Source organism: Anabrus simplex, chromosome 3, assembly GCF_040414725.1.
Source record: "Anabrus simplex isolate iqAnaSimp1 chromosome 3, ASM4041472v1, whole genome shotgun sequence".
Taxonomy (NCBI): Eukaryota; Metazoa; Arthropoda; class Insecta; order Orthoptera; family Tettigoniidae; genus Anabrus; species Anabrus simplex.
In genome coordinates, this window is record NC_090267.1 from 459,319,789 (window position 1) to 459,340,253 (window position 20,465).

At 43.3% G+C, this 20,465-nt stretch overlaps 1 protein-coding gene and 2 non-coding genes across 5 annotated transcripts in view; 2 read left to right on the forward strand and 1 right to left on the reverse strand.

Annotated features, from left to right (window-relative positions):
- The window catches only part of LOC136866508 (proline-rich protein 5), a 290,564-nt gene that overhangs the window by 155,775 nt on the left and 114,324 nt on the right, over window positions 1-20,465 (reverse strand). The gene's annotated exons all lie outside the window — the stretch shown is intronic.
- Window positions 11,441-11,514, forward strand: TRNAC-ACA (transfer RNA cysteine (anticodon ACA)). Its single transcript has one exon. It is a non-coding gene; the product is annotated as a tRNA-Cys (tRNA).
- Window positions 16,215-16,287, forward strand: TRNAR-ACG (transfer RNA arginine (anticodon ACG)). Its single transcript has one exon. It is a non-coding gene; the product is annotated as a tRNA-Arg (tRNA).

Below are 20,465 nucleotides of genomic sequence, written 5' to 3' on the forward strand. Positions count from 1 at the left end.
CATGGTGGTGTTGCAAACAGCCAAGCTCATGGGGAGGAGGAAAATGATGTTGGTGAAATTATGCTTGAGGAAGTGGAAAGGATAGTAAATAAACTCCATTGTCATAAGGCAGCAGGAATAGATGACATTAGACCTGAAATGGTGAAGTATAGTGGGAAGGCAGGGATGAAATGGCTTCATAGACTAGTAAAATTAGCGTGGAGTGTTGGTAAGGTACCTTCAGATTGGGCAAAAGCTGTAATTGCTCCTATCTATAAGCAAGGGAACAGGAAGGATTGCAACAACTATCGAGGTATCTCACTGATTAGTATACCAGGCAAAGTATTCACTGGCATCTTGGAAGGGAGGGTGCGATCAGTCGTTGAAAGGAAGTTGGATGAAAACCAGTGTGGTTTCAGACCACAGAGAGGCTGTCAGGATCAGATTTTCAGTATGCGCCAGGTAATTGAAAAATGCTACGAGAGGAATAGGCAGTTGTGTTTATGTTTCGTAGATCTAGAGAAAGCATATGACAGGGTACCGAGGGAAAAGATGTTCGCCATACTGGGGGACAATGGAATTAAAGGCAGATTATTAAAAGCAATCAAAGGCATTTATGTTGACAATTGGGCTTCAGTGAGAATTGATGGTAGAATGAGTTCTTGATTCAGGGTACTTACAGGGGTTAGACAAGGCTGTAATCTTTCACCTTTGCTGTTTGTAGTTTACATGGATCATCTGCTGAAAGGTATAAAATGGCAGGGAGGGATTCAATTAGGTGGAAATGTAGTAAGCAGTCTGGCCTATGCTGACGACTTGGTCTTAATGGCAGATTGTGCCGAAAGCCTACAGTCTAATATCTTGGAACTTGAAAATAGGTGCAATGAGTATGGTATGAAAATTAGCCTCTCGAAGACTAAATTGATGTCAGTAGGTAAGAAATTCAACAGAACTGAATGTCAGATTGGTGATACAAAGCTAGAACAGGTCGATAATTTCAAGTATTTAGGTTGTGTGTTCTCCCAGGATGGTAATATTGTAAGTGAGATTGAATCAAGGTGTCGTAAAGCTAATGCAGTGAGCTCGCAGCTGCGATCGACTGTATTCTGTAAGAAGGAAGTCAGCTCCCAGACGAAACTATCTTTACATCGGTCTGTTTTCAGACCAACTTTGTTTTACGGGAGCGAAAGCTGGGTGGACTCAGGATATCTTATTCATAAGTTAGAAGTAACAGACATGAAAGTAGCAAGAATGATTGTTGGTACAAACAGGTGGGAACAATGGCAGGAGTGTACTCGAAATGAGGAGATAAAGGCTAATTTAGGAATGAACTCGGTGGATGAAGCTGTACGCATAAACCGGCTTCGGTGGTGGGGTCATGTGAGGCGAATGGAGGAGGATAGGTTACCTAGGAGAATAATGGACTCTGATATGGAGGGCAAGAGAAGTAGAGGATAGACCAAGACGACGATGGTTAGACTCGGTTTCTAACGATTTAAAGATAAGAGGTATAGAATTAAATGAGGCCATAACACTAGTTGCAAATCGAGAATTGTGGCGACGTTTAGTAAATTCACAGAGGCTTGCAGACTGAACGCTGAAAGGCATAACAGTCTATAATGATAATGTATGTATGTAGTGTATGTATTCCTATTGCTGGGGATCTGGGTGTTTTTTTGCCGTCTTCAGCGTTAGAATTCACCTTAGGTAGGACCCCATCCTCACCGACACGCAGGACGCCGGTCAACATTTTTAAATTTTTTGGGCTCCTTCTACATTTAACATTCCCTCAATTTCAAGAGATGCCAGAATATCACAGTTTCGTTCCACCAGAGTTAATAAACGGGTAGGCGGTTCAAGCGTCGGGTTGCCAAACGGCTGATGGCCAGTGGCATGCCATGCAGATACTGAAGTTCCAAGTGGTCGTCATGACGACATCCTCAACTGTACTGTTTGGCTTTCCTGACCAGGTCCGCTACCTCTCATATCAGACAGTTTCTCAATGGGTCTCACGGGGACCAGTGAACTCTGTTCTAGTCTTCAGTATTGAACTAAATTACTTGGACTGGCTGGGAATCGAAACTACTACTAAAATGTTTTCATTCCTTCCCTGAAGGGGGAAGCGGGCCCCTTAGTCTGTGACGCCGTCTCTCAGGCCGGGAGGTTTGTTACTTTGAAGGAGATGTGCAGAGAAGGTGACGGGTTGGCGGCCGTGACATATACTAAGAACTGTCCCGGCATTCGCCTTGGTGCAGGAGAATGGAAAACCACGGAAAACCATCTCAGGACAGCCGACGGTGTGGACCAGGCCCTCTCCGTCTCCCGAATGCAGAGGCGTAGAGCCACGGCAGAGCCCCAGCCACCCCTCCTCTGCTCGGTTGGTCGGTCGGAGAGCAGAGTTGTCGGACCAGCCGAGGCCCACTCTGCAACCGCCGACACTGGTTCCTTTGCGTAAGAGGCCGCCACGCTACGCCTTCACCACCGGACTGCCACAAACACATACCAGGGATGAACCAAAGAAAAAAAAAATAGGACCAACTAGATGTGAATCTGGACACTGGGGGAAAAAATAAAATTTCAAAGACCTCCACGGAATAAGGGTGTAACCAACGCATTTTTGAAAAAGTGAGATTTCAGTGGAAATGGGATGAATCGTCAGGCCTCTATGCTGCGGTGTCATTTTATGTCCTACATTTGAACTTCAAGCAGAACTTTGTCCTCCGTGGTGTAAGGATGGAACATCAGTTAGGATGGTGCTTGTGTTGGTACATCACCAGGGGCCTGTTCCACGAACGAACTTGGCAACTTTTCACTTTGCACTTTGCACTTTTCAGTTCAGATTTTGTTCCACCATCACTTTTCAGATTTAGCTTGCAAAGTGAAAAGTTAGGAATCTTTTCACTTTTCAAGCCTGTTATGTTCCTCCATTGGTACAGAAATGCAAAATGCAAAGAAATGAAGTGAAAAGTTTTCATAAATCTTGCAAAGAGATGATTCCCTTTTCACATGTTAGTTAACAATTATGTACACTAGTTTCTCGGCGTAGAATTTAGTTTAGTGATATAAACACGTTATGACGAGAGCTTTTGTTAGCATCAAGTGAGGACAGTGATGAAGAATCCAATAAGAGAAAGTACAAAGACAGGATTAATTTTTATAACCTCACTTCGACGTAATTTCGCGAGTGATTTCGTATTACCCCAACACAGTCTGACTAAATTCTTGAAATGATCGGTCATTTATTGAAACATGCAACAAAAAGAAGTAAATTCCTTTCCGAAAAAGAACAAATTCTTATATGCCTATATACATTGGTTAGTAAATGGTGCCTAGCTGCACGGTGTAACAGCAATGCAGGGGCATCAAAATCAATTATTTGCAGAACTGTTATCAAAGTCGTAGATGTTATAGTAAATGTAATATTTCCTAACAGTACGTTGGCCTGATAATCCACTTAATATAGCGACGGGATTCCTAATGAAGGGTGAATTTCCTTCTGTGTGTGGATGTGTTGACGGTAGCCTACTCTTAATCATTTGAGAGGTTATCTTTAAAGTTGTCAAAAAAGGATGTCACGTTTCTCCTTGACAACTTCCAGCACAGCCAGCTGGACAATTATACCGCCAAGTTCGCCGCGAAAAGTAAAGCATTAAAATCATAGAGTATTAGGCCTATAGAGTTTGCTTATGGAATAAACTCGATCGGATCACTCATTCGCAAAGACTTTTCACTTTGCGAAGAAATTGAAAAGTACAACCTAGATCATGGTGGAACAGAAAGACTTTGCACTTTGCAAGAATTGAAAAGTGAAAAGTGCAAAGTTGAAAAGTAGTTCGTTCGTGGAACAGGCCCCAGGTGTATTAGATCATTAAAAAAAAAAAAAAAGCCATAGGCGAAATCACATCTATATTCTGAAATATTTTCTTGACATTTTATTGATATTATTGTTAGGGGTGATTTAGAGATAGTACAACTAGGCACTAATCAGAGAGAAAAATCGAAGGGATCAGACACTTCGAAAAATGAAGGTATCGGCCAAAGAAAAATAGGGGTCATGGAAGGGCGTGAAAATGAAAGACTTCCTAGGCCTCTAGTGCTCGAATACTGTCGGAGTCGGAAAAGAACAAGAGTTGACCAAGGGAGGTCGGATAGGATAGATGAAAGTGAGGAGCCTGGCGCAAGAAAGTGGAAGTATTGTTAGGACTCAGGCAATGGCCCTGTGGTCGCCAACCCATGCTCCCAAGTTGTGAGCCCCTGGGGCCCCTTTTAGTCGCCTCTTACTCACGCTGTGGGTGTTATTCTAACGCCCTCACCCACAGGAGTATTATTGTTGTTATTTTTATTATTACACTTAATGAAGTACAGAAAGACTTGGATTCGGCTGGGATGTCAGACATTGATATAGAAGATCGTTCCAAATTTTGTGCTATGGTAGTCTTGGACGCCACCACCTAGAGTCCCTACAAGTCGGAAGCCCCTTTCACAGGAGAGAAAGGAAAAATTATCAGCAGGGCTCTAGAGATATTGGGAACGAAGAAGAGCATCGAAGTCCGCCTCTGTGGTGTAGTGGTTAGCGTGATTAGCTGCCACCCCCGGAGGTCCGGGTTCGATTCCCGGCTCTGCCACGAAATTTGAAAAGTGGTACGAGGGCTGGAACGGGGTCCACTCAGCCTCGGGAGGTCAACTGAGTAGAGGTGGGTTCGATTCCCTCCTCAGCCATCCTGGAAGTGGTTTTCCGTGGTTTCCCACTTCTCCTCCAGGCGAATGCCGGGATGGTACCTAACTTAAGGCCACGGCCGCTTCCTTCCCTCTTCCTTGCCTATCCCATCCAATCTTCCCATCCCTCCACAAAGCCCCTGTTCAGCATAGCAGGTGAGGTCGCCTGGGCGAGGTACTGGTCATTCTCCCCAGTTGTATCGCCCGACCCAAAGTCTGAAGCTTCAGGACACTGCCCTGGAGGCGGTAGAGGTGGGATCCCTCGCTGAGTCCGAGGGAAAAACCGAACCTGGAGGATAAACAGATTAAGAAGAAGAAGATCATCGAGGAAGAACTAGTCATCAGCGCTCCTTAGTGGGCTTAAATTAATAATAATAATAATAATAATTTTTATTGCAGGATGTACAGGATTTCTCTTCTGTGATGTACAAATGTAAGGTATACTTGCAAATTACTTTCCGTTGCACCATTTCCTACATTATTTTCAAAATCTTAAATAAAGTCGAACCTCGATAACTAGAGCCTCCATTATTCGAATTTTCTGTATCTCGAAGTAACTTCAATTTCCAGGCCGTTTGTCCTATTTTTCACGTGTATTTATTTCCATATTACTCGAAATTCGGTTGCATGAATTTCTCGGTTTCTCGAAACAAACTTCCCCCCCCCCCCTTAAGCAAAAAGTACTCTGTAACTCGAATTTTGAGCAACATTAACTGTGCAATACGGAATTTGTGGCGTGTGAGGAGCAGTGGAACAAGTAAAGAAAGGGTTCCAGTGATGCTAGGAGCTAATATGACGGAAACCGAAAAACAAAAACTTCTAGTGCTGGTTTTCGGGTCTGAATTCATTACCTGTCACGTACGAAAGTAACCCCGGAAGTCGTGGATGACTAGCTCCATTTACGAATCTTGGCTGCGTAGTTTTGAACCTACATGGAGAGTCAGTCGAATATTAAAGATAGTGTTTCTCACAGCAATAAATATTGTTGAAAAGTATGTGGAAGAAAAGAAAGTTAACGGCAAGAAACAGAAGAGATTAACGGATTTTTTTCCAAAGGTGTTAACGGAGGTATATTTCTTGTTTCACTGCTGTATGTACTGTATTCTATCTTCCAAAAAGTGACTTTAATAAGGGTCATACCTAAACCGATGCCGTAAAAGTTGTTTGTTATTATTATTGAATACTGTTAAAAATACTGCACCGAGCTCGATAGCTGCAGTCACTTTAAGTGCGGCCAGTATCCAGTATTCGGGGGATAGTAGGTTCGAACCCCACTGTCGGCAGCCCTGAAAATAGTTTTCCGTGGTGTCCCATTTTCACACCAGGCAAATGCTGGGGCTGTACCTTAATTAAGGCCAAGGCCGCTTCCTTCCCACTCCTAGCCCTTTCCTGTTCCATCGTCGCCATAAGACCTACCTGTGTCCGTGCGACGTAAAGCAACTAGCAAAAAAATAAAAAAAGGACTGTATTCAGTTTAAGACCATAGATACATATATGATTCAATTATGCGCGATATATGCTCAAAAAGGGTATTCTTCATATCTCGAAATGTTGATAGCTCGAAATAAAATTTAACTCCCGAGGTGATTCAAGATATCGAGGTTGTACACTTGCATATACAGTTGGTTCAAGTAATTACCATGAAATAGACACTGAAAATAATGTCCCTCTCTGCTTTGTTCGTTACTTCTTATTCCGGGGAGATCTTCAAATATGTGTAGACTCGAAATCTTTAGTATCTCGTGGCCAAAAATATTCATTTCACGCAAGAAATCAGTACATTCCTTAGAATCACCCAGTATCTGCTTACACACACGCTCTCTCATTGGTCACAAGCATTAGACGCGTTAACACATGCACACATCTGAAGAGTGAGGGGAGGTGGAGAAAACGAAGCACGAGGATATCTAGCATGGACGAAATACACGCGGAGAGGAAGGTATTGCTTCCCCGCCTGCCCACACGTCCCAATGGCTCGACAATGAAGGGAGGAAACACACGCCTTCTTCAATGCAACAGACGTAATTTTTATTTCAACTCATTGAGGATCATATTCTGCAGTTTCTTGTAATTCTTGTGTGCGAGGTCTGGCTGAACTGTTACCGGTCACGACTATGAATTCATTATCAAATGGCATCGCGCTCAACCACTGTAAGAAAAAATGACCCTAATTATTATAATTTTTATCCTCAAAAACCAAAGTAAAAATAACCTGATATTAAATAATTATGATTATCAGAGACGCAATGGCGTTTGGAAAATCGTTCCTATGAAGTGATTGTCAGCGTTGATCAAACAATTAAATGCCATATATTGGGGTGGGATTACATCGTGCACACTTCATCGCAATTAAATTACAGTTAGTTAATTGTTTTCCTTGATTAGGAAAAGCTAGTATAGCCAGAATGTTTAACCACAGAAAAATCTTATTCAGTTCCCGAAAAAATGGGGTGCGCAACGTCGCAAGCCACACCTCCTGGAAGACGAACACACGTGACGTTGCCTTGGTTACTTCTCCTTCATCCTCAGGGTTGGCCAAATCTTCGCCCAAACGTTACCTGTTTCCTTTTCCACTCGGAATTCTTGTGATCGGGATTGTACATCCCTGATCTGGATCTTAAGAGGGAGAGAGAGGAATAGAGGGATAATATCCACTTCTCAGCTGGTGCTGCTCGTAAACTGTTCAGTGATATATTGAATATTAATGTCGGATTTACAGACTGGCAAGTTGAAAGCATTACCAAAGCTTGGCTAATCTACATTTCCATTGTGGTCTTCTCAACGCTCATTTAACGCGCAAACCCACGAGTAATCTACTGACAGCCAGCTGATAATGCGCGAGCCCACAATACTACCGGCTGCTAACAACGTGGTTTGTTACGTCAGACACAATTTATCGCCCTTTGTGTTCTTATAGCTTTCTTTGACGCATGCCTCATTCACGTGGCTTTCACGAGAGATTAAAATAATTACCTCTAGATTTTTACTTCCCAGGTTAACTTCATAAGAAATGTAGGAACACGTGATAGAAGTAATCCTGACTTGACGCCTGATCTTAGAGGATCGAATTGTCTAAGCCCACGTACATGGCATTCGTAGATCTAGAAAATACATTACATAATGCTGATTGGACTAAGCTATTTGAGATTCTGAAGGTGATCGGGGTCAAATACCAAGAAAGAAGATCTACAAAATGCACACAAACAAGTCTGCAGCGATAATAATTGAAGGCTATGAAGAAAGGAGCAGCAATCCAGAAAGGAGTGAGGCAAGGATGCAATTTGTCCCCTCTCCTTTCCAATGTTTCTATAGAACAAGCAGTAAATGAAATCAAAGAGGAATTTGGGAAAGGAATCACAATCCAAGGAGAGAAAATAAAAAATCTGAGATGTGTTGAAGAAATGAAAATCCACAGCCTGTTTCCAGTCTTTCAATCGGGTCGGCTATGGAATGGATGAAGCCCCCATCAACAGTGCCGGCTACCGAAGCCTGTCGTACTCCTCTCAGGCAATGATTAATGAATGACAGATGAAATGAAATGGTATTGGAGAGTGTTGCTGGATTGAAAGATGATAGGGTAAACCGGAGTACTCGGAGAAAAACCTGTCCCGCCTCCGCTTTGTCCAGCACAAATCTCACATGGAGTTACCGGGATTTGAACCACGAAACCCAGTGGTGAGAGGCCGGCCTGCTGCCGCGTGAGCCGCGGAGGCTTATTTGCCCATGATATTGTTATTTTATTTGAGCCTGAAGACGATCTGCAAGAATTGATGAATGGTATGGACATAAATAAATTAATTCAAATCAAAAGTAATGGAGTACAGTCAAACAACGTCAGGTGATGCAGGTAAAAATATACAAGGAAATGAAATCTGAAAAGAAGTAGATGAATATTGTTACTTGGGCAGTAAAATAACTAACAATGGCAGAAGTAAGGAGGACATAAAATTCAGACTAGTACAAGCAAGGAAGGCCTTTCTTAAGAAAATTACTCACTTCGAATATTGATACAGGAATTAGAAAGACTTTTTGGAGACTTTCGTCTGGAGAGTGGCATTGCATGAAAGTGAAACATGAACTAGCTCAAAGAAAGAGCAAAGAAGCTTTTGAAATGTAGTGTTGCAGAAGAATGCTGAAGGTGACTTGTGTAGATCGAATCACGAAGGAAGAGATACTGTATCGAATTGGTGAGAGGAGATCGAATTCGCAACATTTGACCAGAAGAAGAGATAGAATGATAGGACACAGCCTATGACATCCACGACTTTTTAAGTTGGTTTTGAGGGAAGTGTAGGTGGTAAAAACGGCAGTGTTTGACCAAAGTATGAATATAAAGAACAGAATAGAACAGATGCAGGATGTAGTAGTTACGTAGAAATGAAACGGTTAGCACAGGATAGGGTGTCATGTGGGGGAGGGGGGGAGGGGTGCATCAAACCAGTCTATGGACTGATGATTCAAATACCGGGTGAGTTGGCCGTGCGGTTACGGGCGTCAAGCTGTGAGCTTGCATCCGGGAGACAGTGGGTTCGAACCCAACTATCGGTAGCGCTGAAGGTGGTATTCCGTGGTTTCCCATTTTCACACCAGGCAAGCTGTACCTTAATTAAGGCCACGGCCGCTTCTTTCGTATTCCTAGGCATTTCCTATCCCATCGTCGCCATAAGACCTACCTGTGTCGGTGTGACTTAAAGCAAAGATCAGATGATCCAAACAACATTTTTCATTCTATGTTTCGGGAATGTTTACAATCCATAATTATTTTTAAAGGCAATATTTGAATTTGAATTCATTTTTGGTGACCTTCTTTAGAGTCGTGGAATATAAAATTTATAGACTATTACACCCAGCTCCGTGTCGCGGTGGTACCGTACCTGTCTCTTATTTGGATGCCCCTGGTTCGATTCCTGGTTACTCCAGGCGATTTAATGTAGGACTGAGGGTTCACGCAACCTCTTGAGACCACAAAAGCAAATCAGGAGTATTATACTATTGATTTTTCTTCATTTTAGGGCGAAGGAATTCAGTCATACATAGGGAGAACCGAGTCCAAAAAATCGTGTTTAATCAGAACCTAAAAATGAAGGACGTGGTCTTATGTTCTGTATTCGTCAGAAAATTGCAAAGTCTTTTCATGTGAAAACGGCTTCCTTTTGGCCCGGTGATAGGTGTGTATTAGCGCTCTGACATATACTGTACCAATAAGACAGCTTGGGCAGAGTTGAACAGTCGACTAAAAAGTCCTATTACACGAGCAGGACAAAACATCCGCATAAAGTAAAAGGTACTTTGCTGAAAACTAACTGTGGTAAACATTTGTTTGTAAATTTGGAGATTGATGAATGAGATGCATTACCTGCAGCTGTCTTAGACCCTTTTCCCAAAAATGTAAGATGCTTCAAGAATAGAATCCAGCATTCTGTAAATTGTGTGCAAATTTCTGGGATGGTGCCATATTTTAATGCATCGCTCATTCCATTGTAAATTGTAGTATTAAGATATTATTTAAGGTAGGCCTATCTGCGAATGTGTACATGAACTTTCTTTCTTCCTTACTCTGCTTACCCTTACAAGGAGGAGAGGAGGAAGCAGCAGTGGCCTTAATTTAGGTACCATTGCGGCATTTGCGTGGAGGAGATTTGGGATAAAATGGAAAATCACTTCCAGGATGGCGGAAGTGGGAATCGAATCTACCTCTACTCATCTGACCTCCCGAGGCTGAGTGGACCCCGTTGCGGCCCAGGTACCACTTTTCAAATTTCGTGGCAGAGCCGGGAAGCGATCCCGGGCCTCCGGAGATAGCAGCTAATCACACTAACAACTACACCACCGAGGCGGCCGGCGCCTTTAAACAAGAAGCTTCATCATCATCATCAATCCTACCATAGTAGTTGTCGAAAATGGCAAATACACGTGGATACACCGGCTTATGTTTGTCTCATAACAGGCCTTGTGGCGTAATTTATAACGCGTCTGACTACGGATGAGAAGAATTCGGGTTCGAATCCTGGCAAGGTTGCTGTCATTTTACAGTGCCTGTTTTTCACTGAATGAGCAAACTAACCCCACATTTTAAGGTATAAATGACACTTTTTGTGATTGGCTACCACTCCTGGAGGTTCAGGGTAGCTTCCCAGCTCGGCCGAGGAAATTCAAAAGTGAAAGGTGGGCTGGAACTGCATGCACCCTGTCTGGGGAGGTCAATTGAGTTGAAGCGGTTCGATTCCAAGATCAGTCATTCTCGAAGAGTTTAACCGTGGTTTTCAATAACTGTTTCAGTCAAACGGAGGGATGATATATTATTCAAGGCCACGGCACCTTACTACCCTCTACCTTGTGTACTTCTTCCAATATTATCGTCCGCCACATGGGCCTTTCCTGCATATCAGGATGCCGCGGGGCGAGATACCGGCCCTGTACTAGAGTGTTTCCCCGATGCAACGTGTCACTCTCAAACACAGCCCTTCAGACGTTGGAGTTGGGATTACTCGCTGAGTCCAGAGGAAATCCAACCTTGGATGTTAAACGGATATGAAAAATGAAAGTAATAATGGAATAAAATGATGGGCCAGTACTCCAGTTCTCCACGCATTGCCAAAGATTCGAATACAGTTCCTTTTTATATTATATATCGAGTTCTCCTTGTTTGTACGGTACTCATTTCAACCCTCACAAAACATACCATTGTAGTTCTTGAAAATACCAGATATCCGTAGATACACCGTCTTAGGTCACTTTGTTAGCAGGCTTTGTGGCGCAATGGAAAAGCGCTTCTGACTACAGATCAGAAGAATCCAGGTACGAGCCCTGGCAAAATCGCTGTTTTACAATGCCTGACTTTTTCTTGAATGACCAAACTAACCACACTTTTATACGGATAAATGACACTTTTTTTTGAACATATACCACTCCTAGAGGCTCGGGATCGCTTGCCGTCTCGGCCACGGAATTTGAAATTTGGAACGAGGGCTGGAACCGGTCCGATCCCGCCTCAGACTTCCACGAGGAGATTTCACGCGGTTTCCTATTATTCTTCTGGAGAAATGGAGGGATGGTAGTTAATTTAAAGCCACGGAATCGTTCTACCCTCTTCTTTGTCCATTCCTTCAAATATTATCGTACTCCATAAGGGCCCTCTTCAACATATCAGGATGCAATGTGTCACGCTAAGGGGCGTATTCTCCTTGAATGCAAGGCATTCATTGCATGCGTTATGATAACACAAAGAACTGTCTGATGTACGATTTTAGGTTGTTTCAAGTCGAATATTAACGATTTCATCTCTCAGAAGTTCAAAAGGTCCGCGCAACTGTACTGGTTCCGTTCCTTGACTACGTGTGATGCTGGTGTAGTCTCGCCGTCTACACCACTCTAGGAAGAAAGAGACAGCAAATGGAGGAGTTAAGGATGTAAGGCATTCAATCTTAAAATTGCATTCGGTGGCAGACGTAGTTCTGAAACCCTCCGAACGATGTCGCTGCAATTGAAACTTGGTCAGAATTTGTCACCCCATACCCGTGCTACCCTCTGCCTTCTGTTAGCAACTTGGAGAAAGTCGGCATCTTTACAGCGAACGGGACCCACAGATTACCCCCCAGCGAGAACCCAACATGACGAAACTGACCAATGTAAGGCTTTATAAGATGCGTATGCTTAGCCGCCATTTTGGTTCATACATGTGCAGTGGGCCATGTGATCCAACTCTAGTTTCTCCTATGTGCGGTCGCTTCGTCACATTGAACGTATTGTTTTAATCACCGCGTGCATGAACAGAATAGTTTTATATTTGTGTGGATATTTATTACATATAGGTGGGTTGTTCTGCACCTAGTTGTAGTAATGTCTCTACTGCGGGATAGAAGTTGTTTAGATTCCCTTCTGATCTGTATTATGCCTCCGCTGCCTCTGCTACACTTTCTACATCTACTGATGACTTAAACCTGCATCCAGCTCCCACTGACATTACTACACCCCTTAATTCAGTCACATTGATCATTTAATATTCAGTTCTGCCCCCAAAGTCTGGCAATATGAGTTCAACATCCAAACACCATAGTTACAATATTTGTCAAAACGTAACTTCATATGACAGAAATAATTTGTTTAACATTGGTGGTAGTACAACAAATGCAGATTGAAAACCAAGATCTGTGGTAGACCTATATGCAGACAGCTTTTAAACTATGAGCTTTTTGACTCAAACTCTGAAACATTCGTTTTTTTTAAATTTGGGTGATCTAAAGAAACCAAATTTTGAAATTATGAAATTAATTTGTAGGCTAAATGCGAGGTCTCTATAGGGACTATAAGCATTGTATAATGCAAAATGGTGCAAATCTTGTAATGTAGAAAATTTTGAATGATAATTGTACCAGTACATGGTCTCCAATTTAAAAGAAATAATTGTTAGACACTTCTTCAAAATTCGTTCCTATGCTGTTGTGACTGTAACAAGAATGTACGGAAAGGAGGTAAAATGTATGGGACAGCTTCGGAAAAGAAGAGAAAATTGTAAACAAGGAATTGAATGCTGTTGTTTTGTAAATACTGTAATAAAAGGAGACAGTAAATTTGTAAAATATTACTTATATATATATTTTTTAATGTGCTGCCTGAGGAAGTTAACCAATGTTGCAACCCTTCGAAGTTTAATAAGGTGAGTCGTGTTGAGGAATCATACTACTTCTCCTCAAACCAGAGGAATCTCTGTAAAAAATCCGTTAACTTTGCCAAAGTCAAAAATTTTCAATATTCTCCACAGCCTGTGGGTCACTCCCCTAATAAGTTACTGGTAACTGATTATCAATGCAATACTTCAGGTTGGGAGAGAAGATTTAGCTATAGAAGTAGTTACTATATTCCTATTTTCTTCTTGAATGTAATTTATAATAACATTCGTTTCATGAATGTTCGGTTGAATAAACTAAAATCCTCTGTTCATTATAACTGAATAAGCTGATGAGATTCATAACACTCGCCATAAATTAAGTTTATTTTTTTTACATAGAGTCTTTTTTAAATGCTGGTAAATAAGAAAAGGGACTAAATTTTAAAAGAAAAAAATAAACTTAAATAATCCCAGTTACTTGGGTGTGTTCGTCTTCGTATATCACATTTCAGCGTTATTTTTGTTCGAAGAATTGTTTCTTATAATTTCGACAACATTGAATATAGCGCTGTATCAATTTCACGCATGTAAAACCGACTGAGATCATATGGTATCAAAATCTTCTATCAGAATTTATATATCTTCAGCAGTGTCCGATTACCACGTCAAATTCCAAGATTTAAGAATGACAGTAGCCTATATCAATACCACGGTGTCCCTCATTTCATTTGACGGTACCGTGGCGCATAGCTTACGAACAACCTATTCTACTTAATAATAATAATAATAATAAACGATTTATTAGTAAGCTATTTTTTCTAATATTTCTCCAGTGAGAGTACATGCCTGGTTTGTTTGTTTGTTTGTTAAAAGGCAAATTATCAACGACCTTGCTTTTACAATCTCCGTCTCGAGTAAAAATTACACAGTAATGTACGAAATATACTAATATTTATGTTTAGTAACCGTTTGAGTAATATTGAGAATGAGTATTTTTATAGTATGTTAGTTCAGCATTATTTTCTAGCGTGGAGAACAGTAAAAAGGGGGACATACAAGGCTAGGGCGGTCAACTGCCTTACCGACGTAGCGCAGGAATGAACCATAATGGCGGGCGAGCATACCTAGTCTTTAGAGAGCCCTAGACCAATGCCACTGGGGTGACTTACCTCCAGTGCTTGAGTTGTGGCTAACCAGTGAGTTAATTCATTGTATTTTCGGTGTTTTATTATATTTTGCGCACATGTGGTATTAACGATGGATGAGTCTAAAACTGATATAATTGTAAATCAGTTTGAAAAGCCATTTACTGGCCGTTCGTTTGATGAAAAGATTCAAATAGTTAAAGCCGGGAGACCTCTACCTTCCCTCGTAAATTTCTTCTTCTTCTTCTTCTTAATCTGCTTACCCTCCAGGGTTGGTTTTTCCCTCGGACTCAGCGAGGGATCCCTCCTCTACCTCCTCAAGGGCAGTGTACTGGAGTTTCAGACTCTGGATCGGGGATACAACTGGAGAGGATGACCAGTACCTCGCCTCACCTGCTATGCTGAACAGGGGCCTTGCGGGGGATGGGAAGATTGGAAGGTATAGACAAGGAAGAGGGAAGGAAGCCGCCGTGGCCTGAAGTTAGGTACCATCCCGGCATTTGCCTGGAGGAGAAGTGGGAAACCACGGAAAACCACTTCGAGGATGGCTGAGGTGGGAATCGAACCCACCTCTACTCAGTTGACCTACCGAGGCTGAGTGGACCCCGTTCCAGCCCTCGTACCACTTTTCAAATTTCGTGGCAGAGCCGGGAATCGAACCCGGGTCTACAGGGGTGGCAGCTAATCACGCTAACCACTACACCGCAGAGGCGGACGAAGAGTTTTTTTCGTGGTTTCCAATTCCTGCTTCAGTCAAACGGAGGGGTGACACATTATTTAAGGCCTTGGAACCTTCCTACCCTCTACCTTGTGTATTTCTTCCAATATTATCGTCCGCAACATGGGCCTTTTCTGCATATCAGGATGCCGCGAGACGAGGTACCGTCCCTGTACCAAAGTTGTTTCCCCGATGCAATGTGTCATGCTCAAACACAGCCCTTGAGACGTTGGAGGTGGGATTACTCGCTGAGTCCAGAGGAAATCCAACCCTGGATGCTAAACGGATATGAAGTGAAAAAATGAAAGTAAGAATGGAATAAGTCCGCCTCTGTGGTTTAGTGGTTAGTGTGATTAGCTGCCACCCCCTGAGGTCCGGGTTTGATTTCCGGCTCTGCCACGAAATTTGAAAAGTGGTTCGAGGGCAGGAACGGGGTCCACTCAGCCTCGTATGGTCAACTGAGTATAGGGGTGTTCGATTCCCTCCTCAGCCATCCTCGAAGTGGATTTCCGTGGTTTTCCACTTCTCCTCCAGGCAAATGCCGAGATGGTACCTAACTTAAGGCCACGGCCGCTTCCTTCCCTCTTCCTTGTCTATCCCTTCCAATATTATCATCCCCCACCAAGGCCCCTCTTCAGCATAGCAGTTGAGGCCGCCTGGGCGAGCTACTGATCCTCCTCTTCAGTTGTATCCCCTGACCCCATTTCTGACGCTCCAGGACACTGCCCTTGAGCCGGTAGAGGTGGGATCCCTCGCTGAGTTCGAGGGAAAAACCAACCCTGGAGCGTAAACAGATTAAGAAAGAAAGAAAGAAAGACAGAAAGAAAGAAAGAAAGAAAGAAAATAAGAAAGAATGGAAAAAAATGATGGGCCAGTACTCCAGTTCTCCATGCACTGCCAAAGAGACGATTACAGTTCCTTTTTCTATTATATATCGAGTTCTCCTTGTTTGTACGGTACTCATATCGACCCTCACAAAACATACAATTGTAGTTCATCAAAATACCAGATACACGTGGATACATCGTCTTGAGTCAGATCGGTAGCAGGCCTTGTGGCGGAATGGATAACGCGTCTGACTACGGATCAGAAGATTCCAGGTTCGAGTCCTGGCAATGCTTGACTTTCCTTGAATGAGGAAACTAACTACACTTCCAAAACGCTAAATGACACTTCTTTTAACAGGTACAACTCCTCGAGATTCGGTTTCGCTTGCCGTCTCGAATACGGAATTTGAAAAGTGGGACGAGGCCTGGAAGTGCATCCACATTGTCTCGGGAAGTCAACTGAGTAGAGGCGGTTCGATTCCTAGCTTAGACATCCTCGAAGTGATATTTTGAGGTTTGCTATTTCCCCTTCAGGCAAATGGAAGGATGGTACGTAAGATGATGCACGGTAACTTCCTACACCCTTCCTTGTCTATTCCTGCCAACAATATCATCCCCCACAAGGGACTTCTTCAGCATATCACTAGGCTGCGTTGCGAGATACAGGTCGTGCAGCACAGTTGTGTTCCCGATGCAACTTGTCACGCTCAAACACAGTCCTTGGAACGTTGGAGATGCGATTACTTGCTGAGTCCGCCGGCAAACCAACCCTGAAAGTTAAACGGATTTGAAACGAAGAATTGAAAGTAGAATGAAATGCAATGAGGGGTCATTGCTCTAGTGCTCCATGCATTCCAATAGAGTCGATTACGGTCCCGTGTTCTTGTATATGTCATGTTCTTCTTGTTTGTTTGACACTCAATTTCTTTCTGTCTTTCTTAATCGGTTTGCCCTCCCCCAGGGTTCGTTTTTTCCTCGGCCTCAGCGAGGGATCCCACCTCTACCGCCTCAAGGGCATTGTCCTGGAGCGTGGGACATTGGGTTGTGGTACACAATGGGGAAGAATTACGAGTACCTCGCCCAGGCGGCGTCACCCGCTATGCTGAATAGGGGCCTTGTGTGGGGATGGGAAGTGTAGAAAGGATAGACAAGGAGGAGGGAAGGAAGCAGCCGTGGTCTTAAGTTAGGTACCATTGCGGCATTTGCCTGGAGGAGAAGTGGGAAAAAACGGAAAACCGCTTCCAGGAATGCGGAAGTGGGAATCGAATCTACCTCTACTCATTTGAACTCCCGAGGCTGAGTGGACCCCTTTCCAGCCCTCGTACCACTTTCCAAATTTCGTGGCAGAGCCGGGAATCGAACCCGGGTCTCTGTGGGGTGGCAGCTAATCACACTAACCACTACACCACAGAGGCGGTCTGTACTCCATTTAACCCCCAAGAACTCTACCATTGTAGTTCTCGAAAATGGAAGATACACGTGGATGCACCGTCGTAAGCTGTGTTTGTAGCAGGCTTTGTGGCGCAGTGTATAACGCGTGTGAGTACGGATCAGAAGATTCCAGGTTCGAATGCTGGCATGGTCGCTGTATTTCTACGGTTCCTATCTTCCCCTATTGCGCAAACCTACCACAATTTGTAACGATCAAATGGCACTTTTTGCGACTAGCTATAACTCCTGGAGGCTCGGGTTTGATTCCCGGCTCGACAACGAAATTTGAAAGGTGGAACGATGGATGGAACTGCATCCATCCTGTCTCGGGAGGTCAGTTGAGTAGAGACGGTTAGATTCCCAGCTCGGGCATCGTCGAAGAGGTATTTCGTGGTTTCATATACCCCCATCAGTCAGATGGAGGAATGGTACGTAATTTGAGGCCACAGAACCTTCCTACCCTCTTCCTTGTCTATTTCTTCCAATATTATCATCCCCCACATGGGCTCTTCCAGCATATCAGGATGCCGCGTGGCGAGGTACCGGTCCTGTACCACAGTTCTCTACCCGATGCATCTTGTGACGCTCCAACAAAGCTTTTTAGACGGTGGGGATGAGATCTCTCGTTGAGTCCAGAGGAAAACCCCACCCTGGATGTGAAATGGATTTGAAATGTAAAAATGGAAAATAAGAATGAAATAAAATGATGGGTCAGTGCTGCGGTTCTCCATGCATTGCAATACAGTTTATTACACTCCCGTGTTCTTGTTTACGTCGAGTATTCTTGTTTGTATGGTATTCAATTGCAACCCACACAAATCAGGTGGGGACACTGGAGAAACCAGATGGGTCGTTTATTCAGGCGGGGAAGGACACGCTGGAGATGCTAATGGCGTGTCACTTTCCTCAGGCTGAGGAGATGGCAAATGGAGAAACGGTTGGAACAGAGACCGGCGCTCGAAGAGCAGACTGGAACTGTGCCAACAGAATAATAAAACACAACCATGTAAAACGGATAATCGACACGTTTCACCCTATAAATGCTCCGGGGCGAGATGAGATACATACGATACTCCTACAGGAAGGATGGGAGATACTCGTCAATGCCCTGACGGACCTCTTCAGAGCTCGTCTATCTTTAGGGTACGTGCCGAAATCATGGTCTCAAGTTAAAGCAGTATTCGTACCTAAATCTGGAAGGGCAAACTATGCCCAAGCCAAAGCATACAGGCCATTATGTTTAACCACCTTCATGTTGAAAGCAATGGAGAAAATTCTGGATACATAAATCAGAAGAACGGTGCAACTGAACTCAACGTTACATGAAAATCAGTTTGCATATAAAACTAGCAGATGCACTGATGTAGCATTCCACCAGTTGGTTTGTAAACTGGACGAAAGCCTAGAATATGAAGAATTCCACTGGCGGAATTTCTAGATATAGAAGGAGCCTTCAGCAATACAAGCTATGACTCTATGATCAAAGAATTGGAAAAGAGCAAGGTGAGTAAAACCGTCGTCAATTGGATTAAATCCACGTTAATAATAATGTTATTTGCTTTACGTCCCACTAACTATTTGTTTACGGTTTTCGGAGACACCGAGGTGCCGGAATTTAGTTCCTCAGGAGTTCTTTTACGTGCCAGTAAATCTACCGACACGAGGCTGACGTATTTGAGCACCTTCAAATATCACCGGACTGAGCCAGGATCGAACCTGCCAAGTTGGGGTCAGAAGGCCAGCGCCAGGCCAGCCACGTTAGACGGAAGGAAGATAAAGACAACCCTGTTTGAAGAAACGCTGACGGTTAGGGCCACCCGATTTGTTGCGCTCAGGGACGAGTTCTTTCGCCTCTGCTGTGGAACCTCGTGGTGAACAAAATCATAGCTATGTTCAACGAACAGGGTTTCTATACACAAGGATATTCTGATGACCTAGTGATTGTGGTACGAGGTAAGGTGATGAGTGTTATCCAGGACCTCATGCAAAGATCACTCAATCTAGTGGAGAGCTGGTGTCGGGAAGAACAACTATCAGTCAACCCGATCAAGATAACTCTGGTCCCTTTTACAAGAAGGAGGAAATTAGAGGGAAAGAGATTACTGAAGCTCTTTGGGCAAGATATATTTATGGAAGAACAGGTATTGCACCTATGTGTAGTGTTAGATAAAAATCTAACCTGGAATCCACATATAGAAAGGAACATAAACCGGGCCAAGAATTTGCTGTATGCATGTAAAAGAGCCGTTGGGAAGACATGGGGCCTAAGATCATCAGTGGTAATGTGGATATACGCAATGATCATTAGATCGTTGATGGCCTGTGCTGCAACCATCTGGTGTCAGAAAGTAAGCCAAGGAAGTCAGTAATAGTTTGGATAGCCTACAGAGAATGGCATGCATGGCCACAACTGGGGCTATGAGAACTATGCCGACAGAAGCCTTGAATACTTTACTAGACCTCCCATCACTATGCAATTTTATAAAAGGACAGGCTAGAATTAGTTCATATAGATTGGTACAATCAGAGTGCTGCAATGCACAAAGACCCAATCTAGGACACTGTAAAATTAACAGAGTAATAACAGAGGAAATTCTACACATGCCTTCTGATCACATAATACCAAAGTACAACCTTGAAAAACCGTTTGAGACCAAGATGATAAAAAAAGAAGACTGGGATATCAACAACTGTAATAGTGAAAAAGAAGATATGGTGACTGATGGCTCAAAGACTGTGAATGGCACAGGAGGAGGGATCAACGGGGGAAGAACTGAGAGATCAACCCAGATGAGCATGGGCAAACACACTATAGCCTTTCAAGCTAAAATGATAGCAATCACAACATGTCTTGAAGAAAATCTGAAAATTAACTATAGGAATAAGAACATTTTCATTTTTACGGACAGCCAAGCGGCCATTAAGGCACTAGAAGCAGTCCGGATAATATCCAGAATTGTCTGGTATTGCCATTCACTTCTCCTGAAGCTCTCAAAGTACAGCATTTACAAATAATACGGGTACCAGGGCATGCATGTAGA